At 36.7% G+C, this 20200-nt stretch overlaps 1 long non-coding RNA gene across 1 annotated transcript in view; it reads right to left on the bottom strand.

The window, feature by feature from the left end:
• The window catches only part of LOC112427046 (uncharacterized), a 59542-nt gene extending 55284 nt beyond the window's left edge, over positions 1-4258 (bottom strand). The window contains exon 1 of the long non-coding RNA XR_011608528.1: positions 4160-4258. This is a non-coding gene — a long non-coding RNA (uncharacterized lncRNA). The remainder of the gene's footprint in view (positions 1-4159) is intronic.
• Positions 4259-20200: the final 15942 nt, after the last annotated feature.

The following is a 20200-nucleotide window of genomic DNA, read 5'->3' as shown; positions in this document are numbered from 1 at the left end:
AAAAGTGTTTGGCAGTTCCCCTTTGCACTCTCTCTCTCTCTCTCTCTCCTGCTGTCATGTAAGACATGGTGCCTTGCTTCCCCTTCACCATCCACCATGATTCTAATTTTCCTGAGGTCTCTCCAGCCATGCCGAACTGTGAGTCAATTAAACCCCTTTTGTTAATAAATTTATTAACAATCCCAGGTAATTTGTTAATAGTCCCAGGTAGTATCTTTATAGCAGTGTGAAACGAACTAATACAGCACAGAAACCATAGTTGCTCAGCTTTCCCTTTAAGAGAGTTTGGGAGCAAGAGGCTGCTATTGACTCTTTTCAGGCAAAATTCTAAAATTTTCCTTGCAGTGGTTCCAACTTCAATATCTTAGATAACTGCTTCATGAAGCCTGTGTCAAAACATACTCCCAATGGACTATTGAGAGAATCATAGAATAAAATTGTAGCATTCTAGGGTTAGAATTCTAACTCTTTCTCTTTGAAGCATATTCCATCAAATATATCCTAATATAAACATGTTTCAATGCAAGACAAAGGGCAATAATAAATATACCGTAAGCAATAAGTACTGATCGTTTCCCCCTCTTTGAATGGGAAGACTTTAGTCACTACTCTGGGAGAATCCATTATAATGCTGTTGTTTTGTTTTAAAAAAGCATTGTTTTTTGTTTATTATTGTTTGTTTCAGTTTATATTTTCCCGCATGAGAGAATAGTTAATTTAAAAATGAGCTTTCATTCATGTCTTTGAGGCAGCCTCATTAAATCTTTTAGGACATTAAATGTTCCACCTTTTATTCTTCTTTTAATAATATGATAAATCTGTGGGGTTTTGCCTGAGCTAGACAATGTCGCATTTATTTATTTATTCAGAAGAATTTTCAGGGACTACCTGAAAAAGTTTGTTTCTAAAATCCTTAATAATACTATCCTAATCCATCATGTTACTTGCTATTTGCATAGTCATTTCATTGGATAGTTTTTTGATAAATGGAAGGGAAAGTATTTTCTTACGGTGCCATTTTTCACAAGACTCACTTTCTTATGAGAACATGAGAAGCAGTTTCTTCCTGAGACCGACTTTAGTTTGTCCCAACGTTCTGAAGAGACATGGGGCTGCCCTGGCAGTCTGCTGATTTTGTGCAGTGACCGCTGTCCCTGTCTGCTCTACTCTTTTTTCACTTTGACTCTGTGAAGACAGTCTTGTGGAAAAAATGGACATTTCAGTTTAGTCAGCCAAGAAAACAAGCTATTAAGTTTCTGTCACACCCAAAGCTTCTGTGAGTCATTGAATTTGCACTTCTTTTGTCACCTCTACTCAAGTCCCTTATGATCTTAACAGGTCATGTCCAAACTTGTCAGAGCATATTCATCAATTGTCTAAAGAATTCCATTGTTATGGCCTGAATAGTGTTCCCCAAAATTCATATGTCAAAGTCCTGATCCCCAGTACCTCAGAATGTGACTATATTTGGAGATTAGATCTTTAAAGGGATAATTAAGGTAAAATGGGGTCATATGTGTACACCCTAACTCAATATGACTGATGTCTTTATAAGAAGAGAAGATTAGGACAAAGATATGCACAGAGGGAAGACCATGTGAAGACACTGGGATTAGATGGTGTATTAGTCCATTTCCCATTGCTATGACAGAATACCACGGACTGGGAAATTTCTTTTAAAAAAAGAGAGAGATTTATTTTGCTAACAGTTCTAGGGACTGTGAAGTCCAATAGCATGATGACAATATCTGTTTGGCATCTGGTGAAGGCCTTCTTACTGTGTTATCACATACTGGAAAGGCAGAAGGGAGAAGGCCTGATGGGAGAGGGTAAGAGAGAGAGACAGAGAGAAAGAGAATCACATTCCCACAATAATGGCATTGACCTAATCACCTCTTAAAGGACCCACCTCCCAAAACTGTTACAATAGCAACTAAATTTTAACACAAGTTTTGAAAGGAACATTTAAACCACAGCAGTCAGCCATCTATAAGCCAAAAATAGAGACCTCAGAAAGAATCAACCCTGCCAACACCTTAATCTTGGACTTCTAGTCTCCAAAGCTGTGAGAAAATTAATTTCTGTTGTTTAACAAAAATTCTGTTGTTTAAACCACCCGGTCTGTGGTAATTGCCTACGGCAGCTCTTGAAAATTAATACAGTTATTTTTATCTAGCTCAACTTTGAACACCTATGAGAGTCTGAGGGAAACTGACAAAAGGTAAGACTGGTGAGGAAGTCTTGCGTAAGATTAGGTATGGTTTTCAAGGTATTGGAAAGAATTAGAATTTTATTCTAAATGAGATGAAAGAAGGCTGTGGAATTCAATAGCAAGGACAAAACCCTTTGAGAAGGTAAGATTTGAGCAGTTTAAATAGAGAAGTAATGATGTAAGTCATACAGTGGATTAAAAACTGGGTAAGTTTTAGTAAGAACACAGATTCAGGGAGTAGAGGTGATCAAAGTACCTATGCCTTCTTTCTGACAATAACCCATGTAACTCTGACTTGTATTTAATATGAAGAATTAAATACAAGTTTAGTGCCTTGATCTAATTTTTTTTTCATCTTCAGTAGAAAAAGAACCAGCAGGTTCCTAACGAATTACTTAGACCTATTACCAACAAGAAAAAAAAATGTAATTTCTCTGTATCTTATATTTAGGATAATCTAAAAATATGTTTTCCCCTGCAGACTGATATTTATGGACTTGCATCATTATACTATATGGAGATAGAAAGTTAGGAAATAAATAGCAAGTCAGAAGATTTTTTTTATTTTGCCATAATGCATTAGCTATCATTAGCCTTATACCCCTAATCATTGATATTTCACAAGTGAACATTAAAAAATCCTCTTTGTGCTGCCCTGTGAATTTTCTTTCTCACATAAAAATTCTGCAGTGATTATATAAAACCTTAAGTAGGTCATAATCATGTTCAGAGATTATCAGTTGCTTGCCAGTGCAATCTTGGAAGATAACACTACATTTCTTAAATAGGAACTTTTGTTTCAGCTCACCTAGCTAAGAGTAGTCATAGTACAATTGGGACTTCACTTGAAAATGTACAGTAATAGCCAGAATCGAGTGCCAAGTTTTCTTGGGAAGTTGTCAGAAATATTAAATGTTTACCATTGTTTTGCTATTTGGTCAGTTGTGATTTAGACTTCTAATTAAAATTTAGTGAGAGAAGGTATGAAAAATAGCACAATTCCTGGTATTTGGTGGACATTCAAAAAATGTATACTGAATGAGTTATTAAATGAGTTAATGAACGTATCCTAGTTAGAGCAGAAATGTAGCTTGTTATCAAAAGGAGACTGAAACCATGTCCTAGAAAGTTGTCAGGGACTCAAGCCATACCTTTGCTTTACCTTTATTTCTGCTTCATTTTTCTCCCTCTCTACTAACTGGCTTTCTTTGCTACTTTGTTCCCATGGTTGTCTCATTTCTTCTGAGTTTAAATGTGTGATATGCTAATGTGTTAGCATATCAGAGACTGCCTTTTGTTCTCAGTTTCAAACCTCTGGGATCATCTGATTGGTTTACTTAAAGTAAGGGTCCACCCTGGTCCACTTGGTTTTCACAAAGAGGACAGATTTGCACATGACAAGCGTGGCTCATGAACAAATTCTCTATGTGTCCCCATGAATGAAAAGCCAGTTGCTAGAGAAAGAATATAGTATATTGGGCAGATACCTAAAAGGTGTCGTCTGATGACTGTGAGGGAGAGGAGAAGCAGTAAAATTTTACTGGAAAATAAATAAATAAAAGGACATCAGGACAAGATGCAAAGGAAAGATGAGAAGATGATGACTTTGAATCAGAATGGAAGAGAGATTTGAAGTCAACAATCACAGAAGAATCATCCATAATTTAGTGGGTAATCTCTCTACTCTTGGTCCCAAGTGAACATTGAGTAAGTATTGCCAGATATATATGTTTCAGATGTGTCGATTTATAGCATACACTTGCATCAGGATTAGGCAGTATGAGACTCAACCTACGAATATTTTCCCACTTCTGTTACTTCTTCTACATTTATAAATCAAGAGTAGCACAAAAATTCATTTCAGAGTACATTATTTTGATATTCTTTCATTATTTGAATGAAAAGTAGCTTATATTTAAAAGGGAGAGAACAAAAACACCAACTAACCTTGAGTTTCTGCTGAAGTAGCTGAGGATCCAAGATGCTGTAGGCTGCAAGCTGAAGTTTGGAAAGAATTCAACCTGCTGACTTTTATCCTCTCTTTTGGACAAGATGACTGTGGGCAATTGGGGCCTCTGGCTATGAAACATGAACCTGTCTATCCACATTATTAATGGATACTTGATGGGATGAGCTAACAATGACTTTGGTTTCTTTGAAAAAAGGAAATTTCTTGAGATGGGAAAAGCCAAATAAACATCAATACAGTAACAACAACTAACATTTATAGACTGCTTATGACATGCTAAGCATTGTATTAAGTACTTTAAATGATTTATTTAATTTAATACTTACAATCAATCTATGGCATGGATACCATCATTACCCCTATTTTCTAGATGAGAAAATCAAGGCTTCAAGAATCTAAGTAACTACTCAAGCTCACATTAGCTAGAAATAGAGTGGAACTGAAATTTTACTCCATATACTTTAGAACCATCATTTTCCTATAGACCTTAACATATTATATTTTGCTGCATTCTTCATGTTGAGAATGAAATTCCAGGCCAACCAACAAGTCATGAAAATAAGTCTTCCTTTCTCCGGGTTAAAATATAATTGGATTTGTTTACAGCCATATCAACCTGAAAGCACCCAATCTTGCCTGAAATATAACTGAATTCATTAAAGATGAGATGAAAATATCTGGGCAGTCAAGACAGGTGAAAAGATTTTATATGTATTTATACCCTAGTTAATTTAATACACAAACTTCTAATATTACTTGTATGTCAGTTTTTCAAATTATTCTGAGCCCAAAAGTTGGAATTTCTTATTCATAGATAGGAAAAGAAGGAATGAGGATAAGTAGATAGAACGGTTATACCAAGGCTATAATTAAGTTTTTGCAGGAAACACCAAGGAGCTACTCCATAAGAGGGAAAGAGTGTTCTACCTTTCAAATTACTTTCTTTCGAAGTACATTGTAAGCCCAGATGGAAGTTTAGTTATAACCCCATGATATGGTTTGGTTGTGTCCCCACCCAAATCTCATCTTGAATTGTAGCACCCATAATTCCCACATGTCATGAGAGGGACTAGTTGAAAGGTTGTTGAATTATGGGGCTGGTTACCACATAATTCTCATTATAGCGAGTGAGTTCTCATTATAATGAGTGAGTTCTCACAAGATCTGATGGTTTTACAAGGAGCTTCCCCCTTTGCTCGGCACTTCTCCTTCCTGCCACCACGTGAACAAGGACACATTTGCTTCTGCTTTCAACATGATTGTAAGTTTCTTGAGGCCTCCACAGCCTTGTGGAACTGTGAGTCAATTAAACCTCTTTTTTTACTCACCCAGTCTCAGGTATGTCTTTATTAGCAGTGTGAGATCAAACCAATACATCCCCAAATATTTGTAGCAAAATCCAGCTCCAGGCGTGACCCCCACCCATGGTGAAATCATATTACCACTTTTCTTTTGTTTAATTTTGGATAGAAATGGGCACATTTGTCCTTAGTATATTATATAAAAGTGGATATGGATACATAAAAATATGGATATATTGAAAAGATTCTAAACAAGAAAGAAATTTGCCCATATTGTTTTTTCCTAAGTGAGATAGGCAGATATCCTAGGGTGAGATCTCGGTGACCTTAATTGTCATAGCTTGCTTAAAACAACAGTTATAATTTATTATTTTCATCTATTATTATGAGAAGAAAACATTAACACATTGGTGTTTCAGGAATTTCAGGCTTATTTGTTTATTTTCCCAGTGATATTCATACCACTTTCCCACTACAAACTTCTAGATTTGCTCCTAGAATGTGTATGGAAATAAAGGGAAGTCAGAAACCTCTCAGGAACCCACTGAATATGGCACAAGAAAAACATGGTCAAAGAGTTTGTCATGAGAAAGAGAAAATGATTTTCTTACTTCATACAACATTAGCAGTTATATCTAAAATCCTAAACTCCAAATTATTTCAACTTTACCACAGAAGTCTTCATCAAGAACACTCTGTTTTAAATTTACAAGAAAAAACAACAACAAAAATTAACAAGTGGACAAAGGGCACGAACAGACACTTTTCAAAAGGAAACATTTATGCTGCCAACAAACATATGAAAAAAAGCTCAACATCACGGATCATTAGAGAAATACAAATCAAAACCACAATGAGATACCATTTCACATCAGTCAAAATGGCAATTATTAAAATGTCCAGAAATGACAGATGCTGGCAAGGTTGCAGAGAAAAATAAACACTTTTACACTGTTGGTGGGAGTGTAAATTAGTTCAACCATTGTGAAAGACAGTGTGGGGATTGCAATACCATTTGACCCAGCAATCCCATTACTTGGTATATACCCAAAGAAATGTAAACCATTCTATTATAAAGATACATGCATGCATATGTTTATTGCAACTCTTCACAATAGGAAAGACATGGAATCAACCCAAATGTCCATTAATGATAGACTAGATAAAGAAAATGTGATACATATACACTATGGAATACTATGCAGCCATAGAAAGGATTGAGATTATGTCCCTTCTAGGGACATGGATAGAGCTGGAAGCTGTTACCCTCAGCAAACTAACACAAGAACAGAAAACCAAACACTGCATGTTTTTATTTATAAGTGGGAGTTGAACTATGAGACATGGACACGTGGTGAGAAACAACACACACTGGGGCCTGTCCAAGGAAAGGGGTGGGAGAAGGGAGAGCATCAGGAAGAATAGCGAACGGATGTTGGGCTTGATACCAAGATGATGGGTTGATCTGTGCAGCAAACCACCATGGCACACATTACCTATGTAACAAACCTGCACATCCCGCACATGTACCCCTGAACTTTAAAATAAAAGTTGAAGGATAAAAAGACCATAAACCAGTCCTTGGAGCATAAAGAAGAAAAAAAAAGAATATTCTGTTATATCTTAAAATTCAATAAACAGTACACATCATAACCTTGTTCAAATGCATATTTTTTTCTTGGTTAATGTATAGGTTCAGAATTGGAAAACATAATTAAGTGGTACCACATCAAGTATTTTCAAGTATTTTGAAATCCAAATTTGAAGGGAATTTGAATGAATCTATTAGCTTTTTAGCCCTGATTCTTTGCATTATTTTTAGTGATTGCTTTTGAATGACAACATTCATCTTTACCTTCCCACAGTCTTCTTAGAATTAATATTGAGCCACTTCACATAAAATAAATTTTTCATTATATAAGTCCCCTCACCTTTATCTTCTGTCCTTTATGCTGTAATTGTCATATGCATTCATTACATTTTCATACAGCAAAAATCTTACATATAATATTATAACTTTTCCTTTAAGCAGTCATATATATATATAAAATATATATCTTGAAGAAATTAAGAATAAAAATTAATTTTGTGTTTATCCAATTTTCTGTAAATTTTCCGTTCTTTATTCCTTCCTCAGGATTAGTTTCCATCACTATCATTTCGCCTAATACTGAATGATTTCTTGTAGCGTTTTTTGTAGCACAGGTCTGCTGGTAATTCATTCTCATTTTTTTTTAATCAGAAAATGTTGTTATTTTGCTCTGTTTCTTGAAGGATATTTAGATTTTATTCTGGGTCTAGAACTCTGGGTTGAAGTTTTGTTCTTTCAGCACGTTCTTACACTGTCTTCTGGCCTTCGGTGTTTTTGCAAATAGGAATTTGATTGCCGTTTAACTGTATGTGTCATTTTTCCTTAGCTGCTTTTAAGATTTTCTTTTCAACTTTGATTTCTAGAAGATTGACTATGATGAGCATAGGTGTGGTTTTCTTTCCATATGTCCTTTTTGAATGCACTAAACTTGTTACTTTAGCTTATTTATTTCATATAAAACGGGTAGCTTCTCTCCTTAAACATGAGGCAAATTCACTAAGAAAATTGAGGTGTCTGGAGATATTTTAATCAAAGAAAAGGCAACTTTATGACAGAATAGAATAAAAGATAATTCCGAAAACACTGATGACACATCAGATGATAGAAGTGATGTATTTGGGGAAAGGAAATCAAGAAAAATATTTTACCGGAACTCAAACCAGGTTTGAATTACTCCATTTTTCTATGATGTTGATCACCCATGCTATATTGTGGAAGAATATTAAAACTAAAGACACAAAACAGCACTGAACATGGAAGAGAGAGGGGGAAGCCAGTGCAGTATTTTTGCAAGAAATAAGAAAAAAAAATCAGCAAAAAGGGTTATTTTAGAAAATGATACTGTTTGTGTTGCCTAATAACAAAAGCTAATTTTAGAAAGGGTTCTGACATCTAAAATTAAAATGGCAGGCCCTTTATACAGAATTGGGCAAGTATCTTGAATATTATCAAACATATTTAAAGAAACATTCTTTCTTTGGGATGTCATCTTTATTGGCCCCCGCATAACTAGCTATGGTGGAAAATAAGGTAAAACATTTTAACAATCTACAAGAGTTTCAAGAATGCAACTTCTTTAGTAAAACCTATTAGTTTATCAATAGAAAAGCACTTTCTGATCACCCGTTTACACAGAATTCCTGCTGCTGAGTCATTTACACATTAAAGAGCACATTGATGTAGGTTGACAGAAACAACCAACTGATCAACCTGAACAAGTGTTTGCATTCAATAATAATTTATATTATGCATAAGCAAAGGTAGGTGCACTCACGATGGGGTGGCAGATAGACAGACTAGCAGTTTCTTGTTGAGATAGAAAGACCTGACAAGGAAGAGCTCATTAGGGTCTCTGGAGAGTGGCTGACGACTGAGGAGCTGTCGGCTCTGTCAAAAGACCTTTGAAAACAGTTCTTGTTTTTGAATCAGTATTTTCTGAATCACCGGCAGGATGCCAGAATCACATTGTTTGCCTCCTTGCCTAGTTCCTCACCCTTCAATGCTGTTAGAATTTGCCCAAAGCCTCAGCTGCCTTCAAAACTTTTTTTGCTTTAGTGTGCATGCTCACAAACAAACTGGAATCTATTTTCTCAGAAATCCCTTTATTTTTCCTTGCTTCTATTTCAGCTCATTACTGTCAGACTTTGCTTTGACATATGCAGCTACTGAGAATATGTGATTGTGTGTGTAAGACACACACACACAATATGACACTGTATGGTCAATAACAGACAATCTAGATTCCTACTCAGATCTGACCCCCAAGCCTTTGTTTCATCTTAACCAACATGCTAGCCTGCCACCCCTGAAGCCAGCTTCTCTATCCTTAGTTGATGTTTGCAGGCTGTTTGGAAATTACAAGATGTATGGAACCTTAACTCCCAAGGCTCATAGTAATTCAATAATCCCTCTTGGTAACTCAATCACTGCTGCGTTACTTCCTTTAATGGAATCACAAAACCTCTGGTGTGTATGGTTACCTTGGTTTGCTTCATGATCTGACTGCTTCAGAACTGTGATTGTAGTTGGGTCACTGATCAACTTAAAACAGGTATTATCATCATCTCCCTTTTATAGTGAGGAAATTGAGACTTACTGGAGTTGTGCATAGTCAAGATCAAACTCAAGGTCTGTTTGTCAACAAAACTCCTTGAGAATGGGAAACTTACCTTTGTATTATCTAGAGTTCTAGTCACACCCAACACATTTTTTTCACTTGAATTGCCCTAAATAACTCCTTTCAGTATAACATCTTTCCTATGCCAGCTCTCTCACACTGAGCAGGACCTTCTAGCGTGCTCCAACATTCTGATCTCAACATGATCTCAAAATCCCCTTTATTTTCTTCTGCAACAAGTCATAATCCCTAAAAGAATAAAGAAGCATATTATAAGGCTTTGGATTTTTTTTTTCTTTTTTAATAGAATAACCACTTTCCCAGGGATGTAGGTAGGACTAAGAGCATCATGCTAGAAAGAGAAGACTCAAGTGCCCAGGAATTAGCAACAACTGGGAATCTATAATAGCCTGCTGGACCTAGAGAGACAAGAAAGAAGGATGGTATTAATGGAGCCATTAATGGAGAGCTGGAGCCTTGGAAGCAGGGTCATCCAACAGGAGCAGTGGTTGAAGGAAAATGGAGTCACTCTCAAGGGTGGTGAAGCAGGAAGAGAAGAGAGGGAATAAATAATCTATCTCTTCCCATTCTTCAGTCAAATGCTGGGCCTTCCATTAGCTGAATCCAACTAGGAGCTCAAGTACAAGGGAACTAGGGTGATTTAGGGCACAAAGCAAGACAGAAAGCAAGGCAGAAAGAAAATGTATCTAGAGGGAAAAACAGAGAGCCACCATCTACCTCCCATCAATTCAACTCCTTAATATATATCAAAGAGAAATGAGTGTGTATAACTACCAAACCATACGCACAAGAATGTTAATAAGAGCTTTATTTAAATAGTCTAAAAGTGGAATAACCCACATGTACCTCAACAGTAGAATGAATACATTGTGGTGTATTCATAGAATAGAAAATCACAGAGCAATGAAAAAGAATAAGTCACTCATCGGTGCAACAAGATGAATGAATCTCACTGATATTATATGAAGTTTAAAAAACACAAGACTACTACTGAATGATTGCATTTATAAAAAGTTCTAAAATAGGTAAAAACCAACTTATGGTGATAGAAGTCAGAATAGTGTTTACCTCTTGGTGTATGTGGGCAGGGAGATAGAGTTGTGTATTGACTGGGAAGGGGTAGGAAAAAGCCTGTGGGTGGTGGTCACTTGGGTTTAGGACATGTAAAAATTCATTGAGCTGAACAGTTAACACAGATTTACTTCATGCAAGTTGTATCTCAATCCTAGCAATAATAACAAAGATCCATTACTGTTATTCTTACCCTGTTCATGCAAGTTTTATCTCAATTCTAGCAACAATAACAACTACCATTACTGTTATTCTTACCCTGCATGGAGCAAAGTCATCCAGAATCGGGTTGTCTGCTGGGTGATAATAGCCAGTAATAAACTTCATCAAAATAAACTCTTCAGGTTTGTAAACTGTGTATTTCTCATTGATGACAAAAATGAACAGGTGAGTAAGATGCAAATGACGAGGCAAAACCAATTTCATCTTCAGAAAACAATTGAGCAATGAATTCAAAGCAGCCCTTTTGGAAACACAAGAAGACTGTAGGTAGCATTAACATTTTTGGGAAGGCAGGCCTTTGAGGCCCTCAAGATCATGCCATGCTGGCTGGTGCCTGTGTAAGTCTGGTTCACAGCACTGTCCTAAAATGTTGCTATGTCACACGGGGTTAAAGTCTTCGAGAACTATGACAGATAATCCATTTTTATGAAAAGTGGCCAGAAATATTGCGTTACTGATTTTCAAACATAACTTATTTTTTCTTGGTAAATTAAGTAGAACATAGAATTGAGTGAAATTACACAAACCCACCTGGCTTGCTGTTTTCTCATTTACTACTATGTTGGTTTTCAATGCACTAGTTTTTAATATTTCTAAATAGGAGCTTCAATTACATGGCATTTTAATATCCTGACCCACAGACAAGAATTTAACAGATCTTTTTGCTATGCCGCTATCTCAATGGTCCTGATCCTACAGAGAAAAAGCCGTACCCTGGGAATAAATTGTTTCCCATAAAAGTGGAATTAATGTTTCTAAGCACCATGGCTCCATTGCATAAATTGTTTCTCCATGGTATTCTATTGGGCTGCCAAAGTCCAGAGTATAGAATTGAAACACAAGAGAAAGGACGACTGGATTTCAGGATAACTGGATCTGGAATGAAGATCCAGGACAACTAGATACAGAAGCAAAAATTCCAAAGATGATCTCAAGACCAAAAGGGGATTTAGGGCTACTATTTTTTGTGGAATGTGCATACTTCATGTCTCCAGGGCCACAATAGCTTATAGATTCACCATATATGGTACTTCTCTGGTATTTCCACCATATATGAAAACTCCAGCCCAAATTTCTGTCAAATTCATGTGGGAGTCCCCAGAAGTCATCTCGTATGTATTCTGTGAACAAACCAGCAAGGTTACGGTATGTTGTTCACCACTTTCCTCCTTTCCCACCCAGCCCAAGCTGGGCATGTCTCTTGTTAGGCCAGCATTGCTCTCCAGAGCTCTACGTCTGTGCCAAAGCCCTGTCTTCAGCCAGTGCCTGTGCTGTCACCAAATATTGTTGCTGTTGCCTTAGTGCTGTCTCAATGTCAGAGCGATTTCAGTGAAACGGCTGTTAGTTTAGGGTTTTTTAGCTTCTCATAAAATATATGATACATTAAAAAGAGTAATAATACCTGTAATAAGTAAAATAAACAACTTGTACCTACCATTCAGCTTAGGAAGTAAACCATCACTTTCTAGACTCCTCTACCTGCCTAAACTCCTTCCTCTGTTCCCAGTGTTTATAACTAAACCTCATCTAGGACATACTATTTGAGGTTTTGTTGATTTTCGAAATTAAGCAAGACCTTTATATTTTTTTCCAAAAGAGGGTCAGCTGGGGCAAAACTGGAAAGGAGTTCAGACTGGAGCAACAGGAAAGTGGGTGGGGCAGCTTTTCCTGAGCATGGATCCCAATAGCGCCACTACAATTTCCAATAGTACTGGAATACTGGGCCTAGGGCCAGCACATAGGCAGAGAAGCCAAGTCTGGTATTCTGATGCTGAGCCTAAAACCTTAAAGCAGGCATAAATTCTCCTAAATCAGTGATATCTCCTGGCTACTTATAAAAGCAGAGGCAGAAATAGAAGCAAACCATCTCTGGAGAAAAGATATTTTAATTTAGGTACATGGAGATCATATGTATTAAAATCAGGCAGTAAATTCAGACTCAAAGAACAGCAAATATAGTCAAAGAATACACAAGCAACCATGGGTGAACATCAACAAAAATGATAAATAATAGCTAGAGATAGTGCACCCTTGGAGGACTGTGGATACTGAAATTATTAGGCACAGAATATAAAATAGGTATGTATGAGATATTTGAAGAAATTAAGGACATAAAAAACAAAGTAATCAAGCAACAAAGATTTTCAATTTTCTGAAACAGCCTAAACCCAGAGTTTTTAATCCTTTTTTTGAATGGGAATTTTTTAACTACTTGTTTAATTACATTAATCCTTTAGAACACTCAATTTGTATATATTTATAGAATTAGACATACATAGAAATAGAAATATATAGAAATATATATATTAAAATACATCATATAAATATATAGAGACATAGATCATATATTGAATATGTATTATACTTTTATAAATATATAGAAATAGAATGTTCTAAAGGATTAACTAAATAATCCCTAGGATTATAGCTATAATAATTGTATTGCTCTCCAATATACCTGTTTTATCTGTTTCCAAATGTGTTAACAAAAAGTTGTTCACATTTTCGTTAAATTTATCCTTGCAGCATTTTTAGTTACCTTTTTTTCAGTCATAACATTGTGGCTTTTTTCCTCCTTTTTTTTACTCAAACTTGTAAGAATTTTGTTTTGTTTTCCCAATGAATCAAAATTTTGTTTTGTTGGTCCTCTCTATCAAATGTTTATGTCTTGTTTTATTTCTGCCCTTCCCTTTGTTTTTTCCATCCTATGCTTGCTTTTGGCTATTCTGTTGCTATTTTCCAAACTGTGCAATGAATGATGCACCCGGTATTAGGAGTTCCAAATCTACTTTCCTACCTCTATTTTGTGATGATGGTTCTAAAGACAACATGTCTCCTTTGTCAGAAGGCTTACTATTAATTTCCATCAATAGGAAGAACTGGGGAAGACTAAATGGCAGGAGAAGGGGAGAAGAAACTTGTTCATTTCTGCTTGTTTATTTTTTCCCATCAGATCACCCCACTTTGGCCTTTTACCCTGGCAGCAGCTGTTAATTACAGCTTTCAGATCATTGCCATTCCCACTAACAGATTCATTGTGCCCCTTCACGAGCACCAGCTGCAGAGCCCACTTGTTACGTGTCTGCATCTCAACAACACAGGACCTCTTCCCAACTTCTGAGGTACCAGCACTAGCTGGGTATCATCCTCACTTTAGAGGTTAGGCCCCCATTGTGTGAGTCCCTCTCTCCAAGCTCCTGAGATTTCAGTAGCATCCAGGTAGGTAACACCCTCCTTGGAATTTTGAGTCCTAAATCTTTGGGCCCTTGTATGAACCTTGTAAGTTTTGATCAGCTTCCCGATGAGCTTCCTGATCTCAGCTTCCTTTTATTCCTCCAGCCCGAGGGGAGGTAGCAGCTTTTTGTAATGTTCTCTTCTAATGTTCTCATTTTCCTTTTCAGCTCCCCATGATCTGATTAACAAATTCCCTATATTAAATTATCTCTGTTGAAATACCTAGTGGAGTTTGTTTCCCTGAATGGACCCCAAGTGATACAGGTCGAACATCTGTAATCCAAAATGCTTGGGATACTCAACCTGTTTTAGTGTTAGATTTTGGAAGTGCTTAGGATTTTGGATTTTTTAGGGGGCAGGGGGGTTGGAATATTTGCATACACATAATGAGATAATATGGGGATAGGATCCAAGACTAAACACAAAATTCATTAATGTTTTATATATACCTTACATATTAATGTATAGCCAAAGGTAGTTTTATACAATATTTTAAATAATGTTGTGCATGAAACAAAGTTTTGACTGCATTTTGACTGTCACCTATCACATGAGGTCAGATGTGGAGTTTTCTACTTGTGGAGCCATTCTGGCACTCAAAGCTTCAGAGTTCAATCGGTTTTTCAGCAGTTTGGATTTGGGATTTTCAGATTAGGTCTGCTCAACCTGTGTAAATGCTAAAGTTTATTTCTTTCCATTCTTTTTTCTATTGTAAACTAAGGATTGTGTGAGAGTCTTTGTTCTTTCTCCTTTTGTGTCACACCTGTATAGCAGAGGAGAATCTGGGACTGTGTCTCTCAGAATAATCTTCGCCATGTGTCCTGTGTTTGGATTTGGATTAGAGCTTCTCTCTTTCTTTAAGAAGTGAGGCTATGACTAGAAGAGTGGACACAGGCCTGATAGAGAATTCACAGCTTCTTTTGGGAGAGCTCGTTTTATTCCGTGCTTCAGGTAGCCAGATTATTCAATGGGAGCTTCCTGGATGTTTTTGAGATTTTTTTCAGACTTTTGTGAAAGCCCCTGAGAATAAACTAAAATTTCTTTTCATTTGGATTTTAAAATTGTCTTTTGGTACATTTGCTTAACTAACTCTCAAGTCATACTTAACCACTTCTTTGGGGTCATCTTATGTTTCCCATTAAAGTTTAATTACATTAAGATAAACTGATTGATGTCTGTTTTGCTTTTTCTTTGTTAGATGACTCACAACTGAGGCTAATTATCAGAATAACCACAGGAAATTTTAATTACACAGATGTCTGAGGCTCATTCCTGAAGCTGGGTTCAGGTAAGTACATATATTTAAAGTTCTTCAGATGAATTTGAACGATCAACCTTGTTTTGGAGCCTCTGCTCTGGTTTCAACCCTTTAATCCATCTGTTATCTTGTGATCTTAAGATCCATGCTATGTTTTTCTCCCTTACTTGTTTTTTTCCTACTTGGGCCACGGTATCAAAATACACTTCACAACGTCATATGTAAGCTAGTGCTTCAGAAAGCAGGATTTAAAAACTCCTCCTGCCAGACATCATTCCTGAAAACAAGGATCACTTATTTTGTACATGATGTCCCTAACCACGTTTATTTCAGAATGACTGATAATGGTAGGCTCTGTGAGAACATGATGGACTATATATTTCCATTTTATAAATGCAGAGTAAGTCAAGAATGCCAAATGGCAATGTCATAATCCTTCTGTTCTCTGCCAACCTATTACCTTATGGACTCAAATATGTCGCTCTCGAAGCAGATGGCTCTCACCGCTCTCCAGATTATTACATAAGGAGATGAGGTGCAGTGGATTGAGTTTGCCTGATTTACAGGAAGACTAGCACAATGCATTTAATAAGCTCCTGGGTGTAGGGAGACAATTGAATTCAGAACCAGGCATGTCTGGATTTAAATCTTAGCTCTGCCTCTTTCTGATGATGAGAACTTCAGCAATATGTGAAGTTCACTTCATATACGTGGAACAGTGCAATATGTGTCTTTGGTATCTGGCTTCTTTCACTTAGCATAATGACTTAAAGGTTTACTTATATTAGCAAGTGTTAGCATTTTCTTTTTAATTGAATAATATTCCACTGTATGTATAAACCACATTCAGTCTTCACATTCATCTGGCAATAGACTTCTAGGTATTCATCACAACTTTTAACTTTATTTTACCGTATTTTTTTTAGGTTATCTGTCTGTCAATTTACTCTTGTGTTTGCACATCAACATCACCTTCTTTAATCTTAAATACACATGAATATCTAACAACAGAAGCAATCATTTTTGGCCAACCATAGGGCCATACATTGAAAAATAGATAGAGAAATACTTGCTTCCTTTCCTTTTTTAAAATTTTGGAGACTCAAATTCAGGAATTTCTTGCATCCTGAAAGCTTTGACACTGAGTGTAATATTCTTTTTGTTGTTGTTGTAATTAGAAAAGAAGCATATTTAAATCCTGAATAAAAAATTTCGCTATTTCAGCACACAGTATTCCAAGGGCATGTGTGAGCAGCTTTTTTTTTTTTTTTTAAATTGTACTTTAAGTTCTAAGTTACATGTGCACAACGTGCAGGTTTGTTACATATGTATACATGTGCCATATTGGTGTGCTGCACCCATTAACTCGTCATTTACATTAGGTATATCTCCTAATGCTATCCCTCCTCCCTCCCCGCTCCCCACAACAGGCCCTGGTGTGTGATGTTCCCTTTCTTGTGTCCAAGTGTTCTCATTGTTCAATTCCCACCTATGAGTGAGAACACGCGGTGTTTGGTTTGTTGTCCTTGAGATAGTTTGCTGAGAATGATGGTTTCCAGCTGCATCCATGTCCATACAAAGGACATGAACTCATCCTTTTTTATGACTGCATAGTATTCCATGGTGTATATGTGCCACATTTTCTTAATGCAGTCTATCATTGATGGACATTTGGGTTGGTTTCAAGTCTTTGCTATTGTGAATAGTGCCGCAATAAACATACATGTGCATGTGTCTTTATAGCAGCATGGTTTATAATCCTTTGGGTATATACCCAGTAGTGGGATGGCTGGTCAAATGGTATTTCCAGTTCTAGATCCTTGAGGAATCGCCACACTGTCTTCTACAATGGTTGAACTAGTTTACAGTCCTACAATAGTGTAAAAGTGTTCCTATTTCTCCACATCCTCTCCAGCACCTGTTGTTTTCTGACTTTTTAATGATTGCCATTCTAACTGGTGTGAGATGGTATTTCATTGTGGTTTTGATTTGCATTTCTCTGATGGCCAGTGATGATGAGCATTTTTTCATGTGTCTGTTGGCTGCATGTCTTCTTTTGAGAAGTGTCTGTTCATATCCTTGGCCCACTTTTTGATGGGGTGGTTTGTTTTTTTCTTGTAAATTTGTTTGAGTTCTTTGTAGATTCTGGACATTAGCCCTTTGCCAGAGGACTAGATTGCAAAAATTTTCTCCCATTCTGTAGGTTTCCTGTTCACGCTGATGGCAGTTTCTTTTGCTGTGCAGAAGCTCTTTAGTTTAATTAGATCCCATTTGTCAATTTTGGCTTTTGTTGCCATTGCTTTCGGTGTTTTAGTCATGATGTCCTTGTCCATGCCTATGTCCTGAATGGTATTGCTTAGGTTTTATTCTAGGGTTTTTATGGTTTTAGGTCTAACATTTAAGTCTTTAATCCATCTTGAATTAATTTTTGTACAAGGTGTAAGGAAGGGTTCCAGTTTCAGCTTTCTACATATAGCTAGCCAGTTTTCCCAGCACCATTTATTAAATAGGGAATCCTTTCCCCATTGTTTGTTTTTGTCAGTTTTGTCAAGGATCAGGAGGTTGTAGATGTGTGATATTATTTCTGATGGCTCTGTTCTGTTCCATTGGTATATATATCTGTTTTGGTACCAGTACCATGATGTTTTGGTTACTGTAGCCTTGTAGTGTAGTTTGAAGTCAGGTAGTGTGATGCCTCCAGCTTTGTTCTTTTGGCTTAGGATTGACTTGGCAATGTGGGCTCTTTTTTGGTTCCATATGAATTTTAAAGTAGTTTTTTCCAATTCTGTGAAGAAAGTCATTGGTAGCTTGATGGGGATGGCATTGAATCTATAAATTACCTTGTGCAGTATGGCCATTTTCATGATATTGATTCTTCCTATCCATGAGCATGAAATGTTCTTCCATTTGTTTGTATCCTCTTTTATTTCATTGAACAGTGGTTTGTAGTTCTCCTTGAAGAGGTCCTTTACATCCCTTTAAGTTGGATTCCTAGATATTTTATTCTATTTGAAGAAATTATGAATGGGAGTTCACTTATTATTTGGCTCTCTGTCTGTTCTTGGTGTATAAGAATGCTTGTGATTTTTGCACATTGATTTTGTATCCTGAAACTTTGCTGAAGTTGCTTATCAGCTTAAGGAGGTTTTGGGCTGAGATCATGGGGTTTTCTAAATGTATCATCATGTCATCTGCAAACAGGGACAATTTGACTTTCTCTTTTCCTAATTGAATACCCTTTATTTCTTTCTCCTGCCTGATTGCCCTGGCCAGAACTTCCAACACTATGTTGAATGGGAGTGGTGAGAGAGGGCATCCCTATCTTGTGCCAGTTTTCAAAGGGAATGCTTCCAGTTTTTGCCCATTCAGTATGATATTGGCTGTGGGTTTGTCATAAATAGATCTTATTATTTTGAGATGCATCCCATCAATACCTAATTTATTGAGAGTTTTTAGCATGAAGGGCTGTTGAATGTTGTCAAAGACCTTTTCTGCATCTATTGAGATACTCATGTAGTTTACGTCTTTGGTTCTGTTTATATGCTGGATTACGTTTATTGATTTGCATATGTTGAACCAGCCTTGCATCTCAGGGATGAAGCCCACTTGATCATGGTGGATTAGCTTTTTGATGTGTTGCTATAATTCGGTTTGCCAGTATTCTTTTTTTTTTTTTTATCACTTTCTTCTTTTTCTTTTTTTTTTTAATTATACTTTAAGTTCTAGGGTACATATGCACAACATGCAGGTTTGTTACATATGTATACATGTGCCATGTTTGTGTGCTGCACCCATTAACTCGTCATTTACATTAGGTATATCTCCTAATGCTATCCCTCCTCCATCCCCGCTCCCCACAACAGGCCCTGGTGTGTGATGTTCCTCTTCCTGTGTCCAAGTGATCTCATTGTTCAGTTCCCACCTATGAGTGAGAACATAGTGTTTGTTTTTCTGTTCTTGCGATGGTTTGCTGAGAATGATGGTTTCCAGCTGCATCCATGTCCATACAAAGGACATGAACTCATCCTTTTTTTATGGCTGCATAGTATTCCATGGTCTATATGTGCCACATTTTCTTAATCCAGTCTGTCAATGATGGGCATTTGGGTTTATCCCAAGTCTTTGCTATTGCGAATAGTGCTGCAATAAACATACATGTGCATGTGTCTTTATAGCAGCATGATTTATAATCCTTTGGGTATACACCCAGTAGTGGGATGACTGGATCAAATGGTATTTCCAGTTCTAGATCCTTGAGGAATCGCCACACTGTCTTCCACAATCGTTGAACTAGTTTACAGTCCCACCAACAGTGTAAAAGTGTTCCTATTTCTCCACATCCTTTCCAGCACCTGTTGTTTCCTGACTTTTTAATGATTGCCATTCTAACTGGTGTGAGATGGTATCTCATTGTGGTTTTGATTTGCATTTCTCTGATGGCCAGTGATGATGAGCATTTTTTCATGTGTCTGTTGGGTTTGCCAGTATTTTATTGAGGATTTTTGCATCGATGTTCATCAGGGATATTGGTCTAAAATTCTCTTTTTTTGTTGTGTCTCTGCCAGGCTTTGGTATCAGGATAATGCTGGTCTCATAAAATGAGTTAGAGAGGATTCCCTCTTTTTCTGTTGATTACAATAGTTTCAGAAGGAATGATACCAGCTCCTCCTTGTACCTCTGGTAGAATTCAACTGTAAATCCATC

This window comes from Macaca nemestrina, chromosome 10 (genome assembly GCF_043159975.1).
Source record: "Macaca nemestrina isolate mMacNem1 chromosome 10, mMacNem.hap1, whole genome shotgun sequence".
In the NCBI taxonomy this organism is placed as follows: domain Eukaryota; kingdom Metazoa; phylum Chordata; class Mammalia; order Primates; family Cercopithecidae; genus Macaca; species Macaca nemestrina.
The sequence above is the reverse complement of the archived record's forward strand: the minus strand, read 5'-3'. Positions and strand labels throughout refer to the sequence as shown.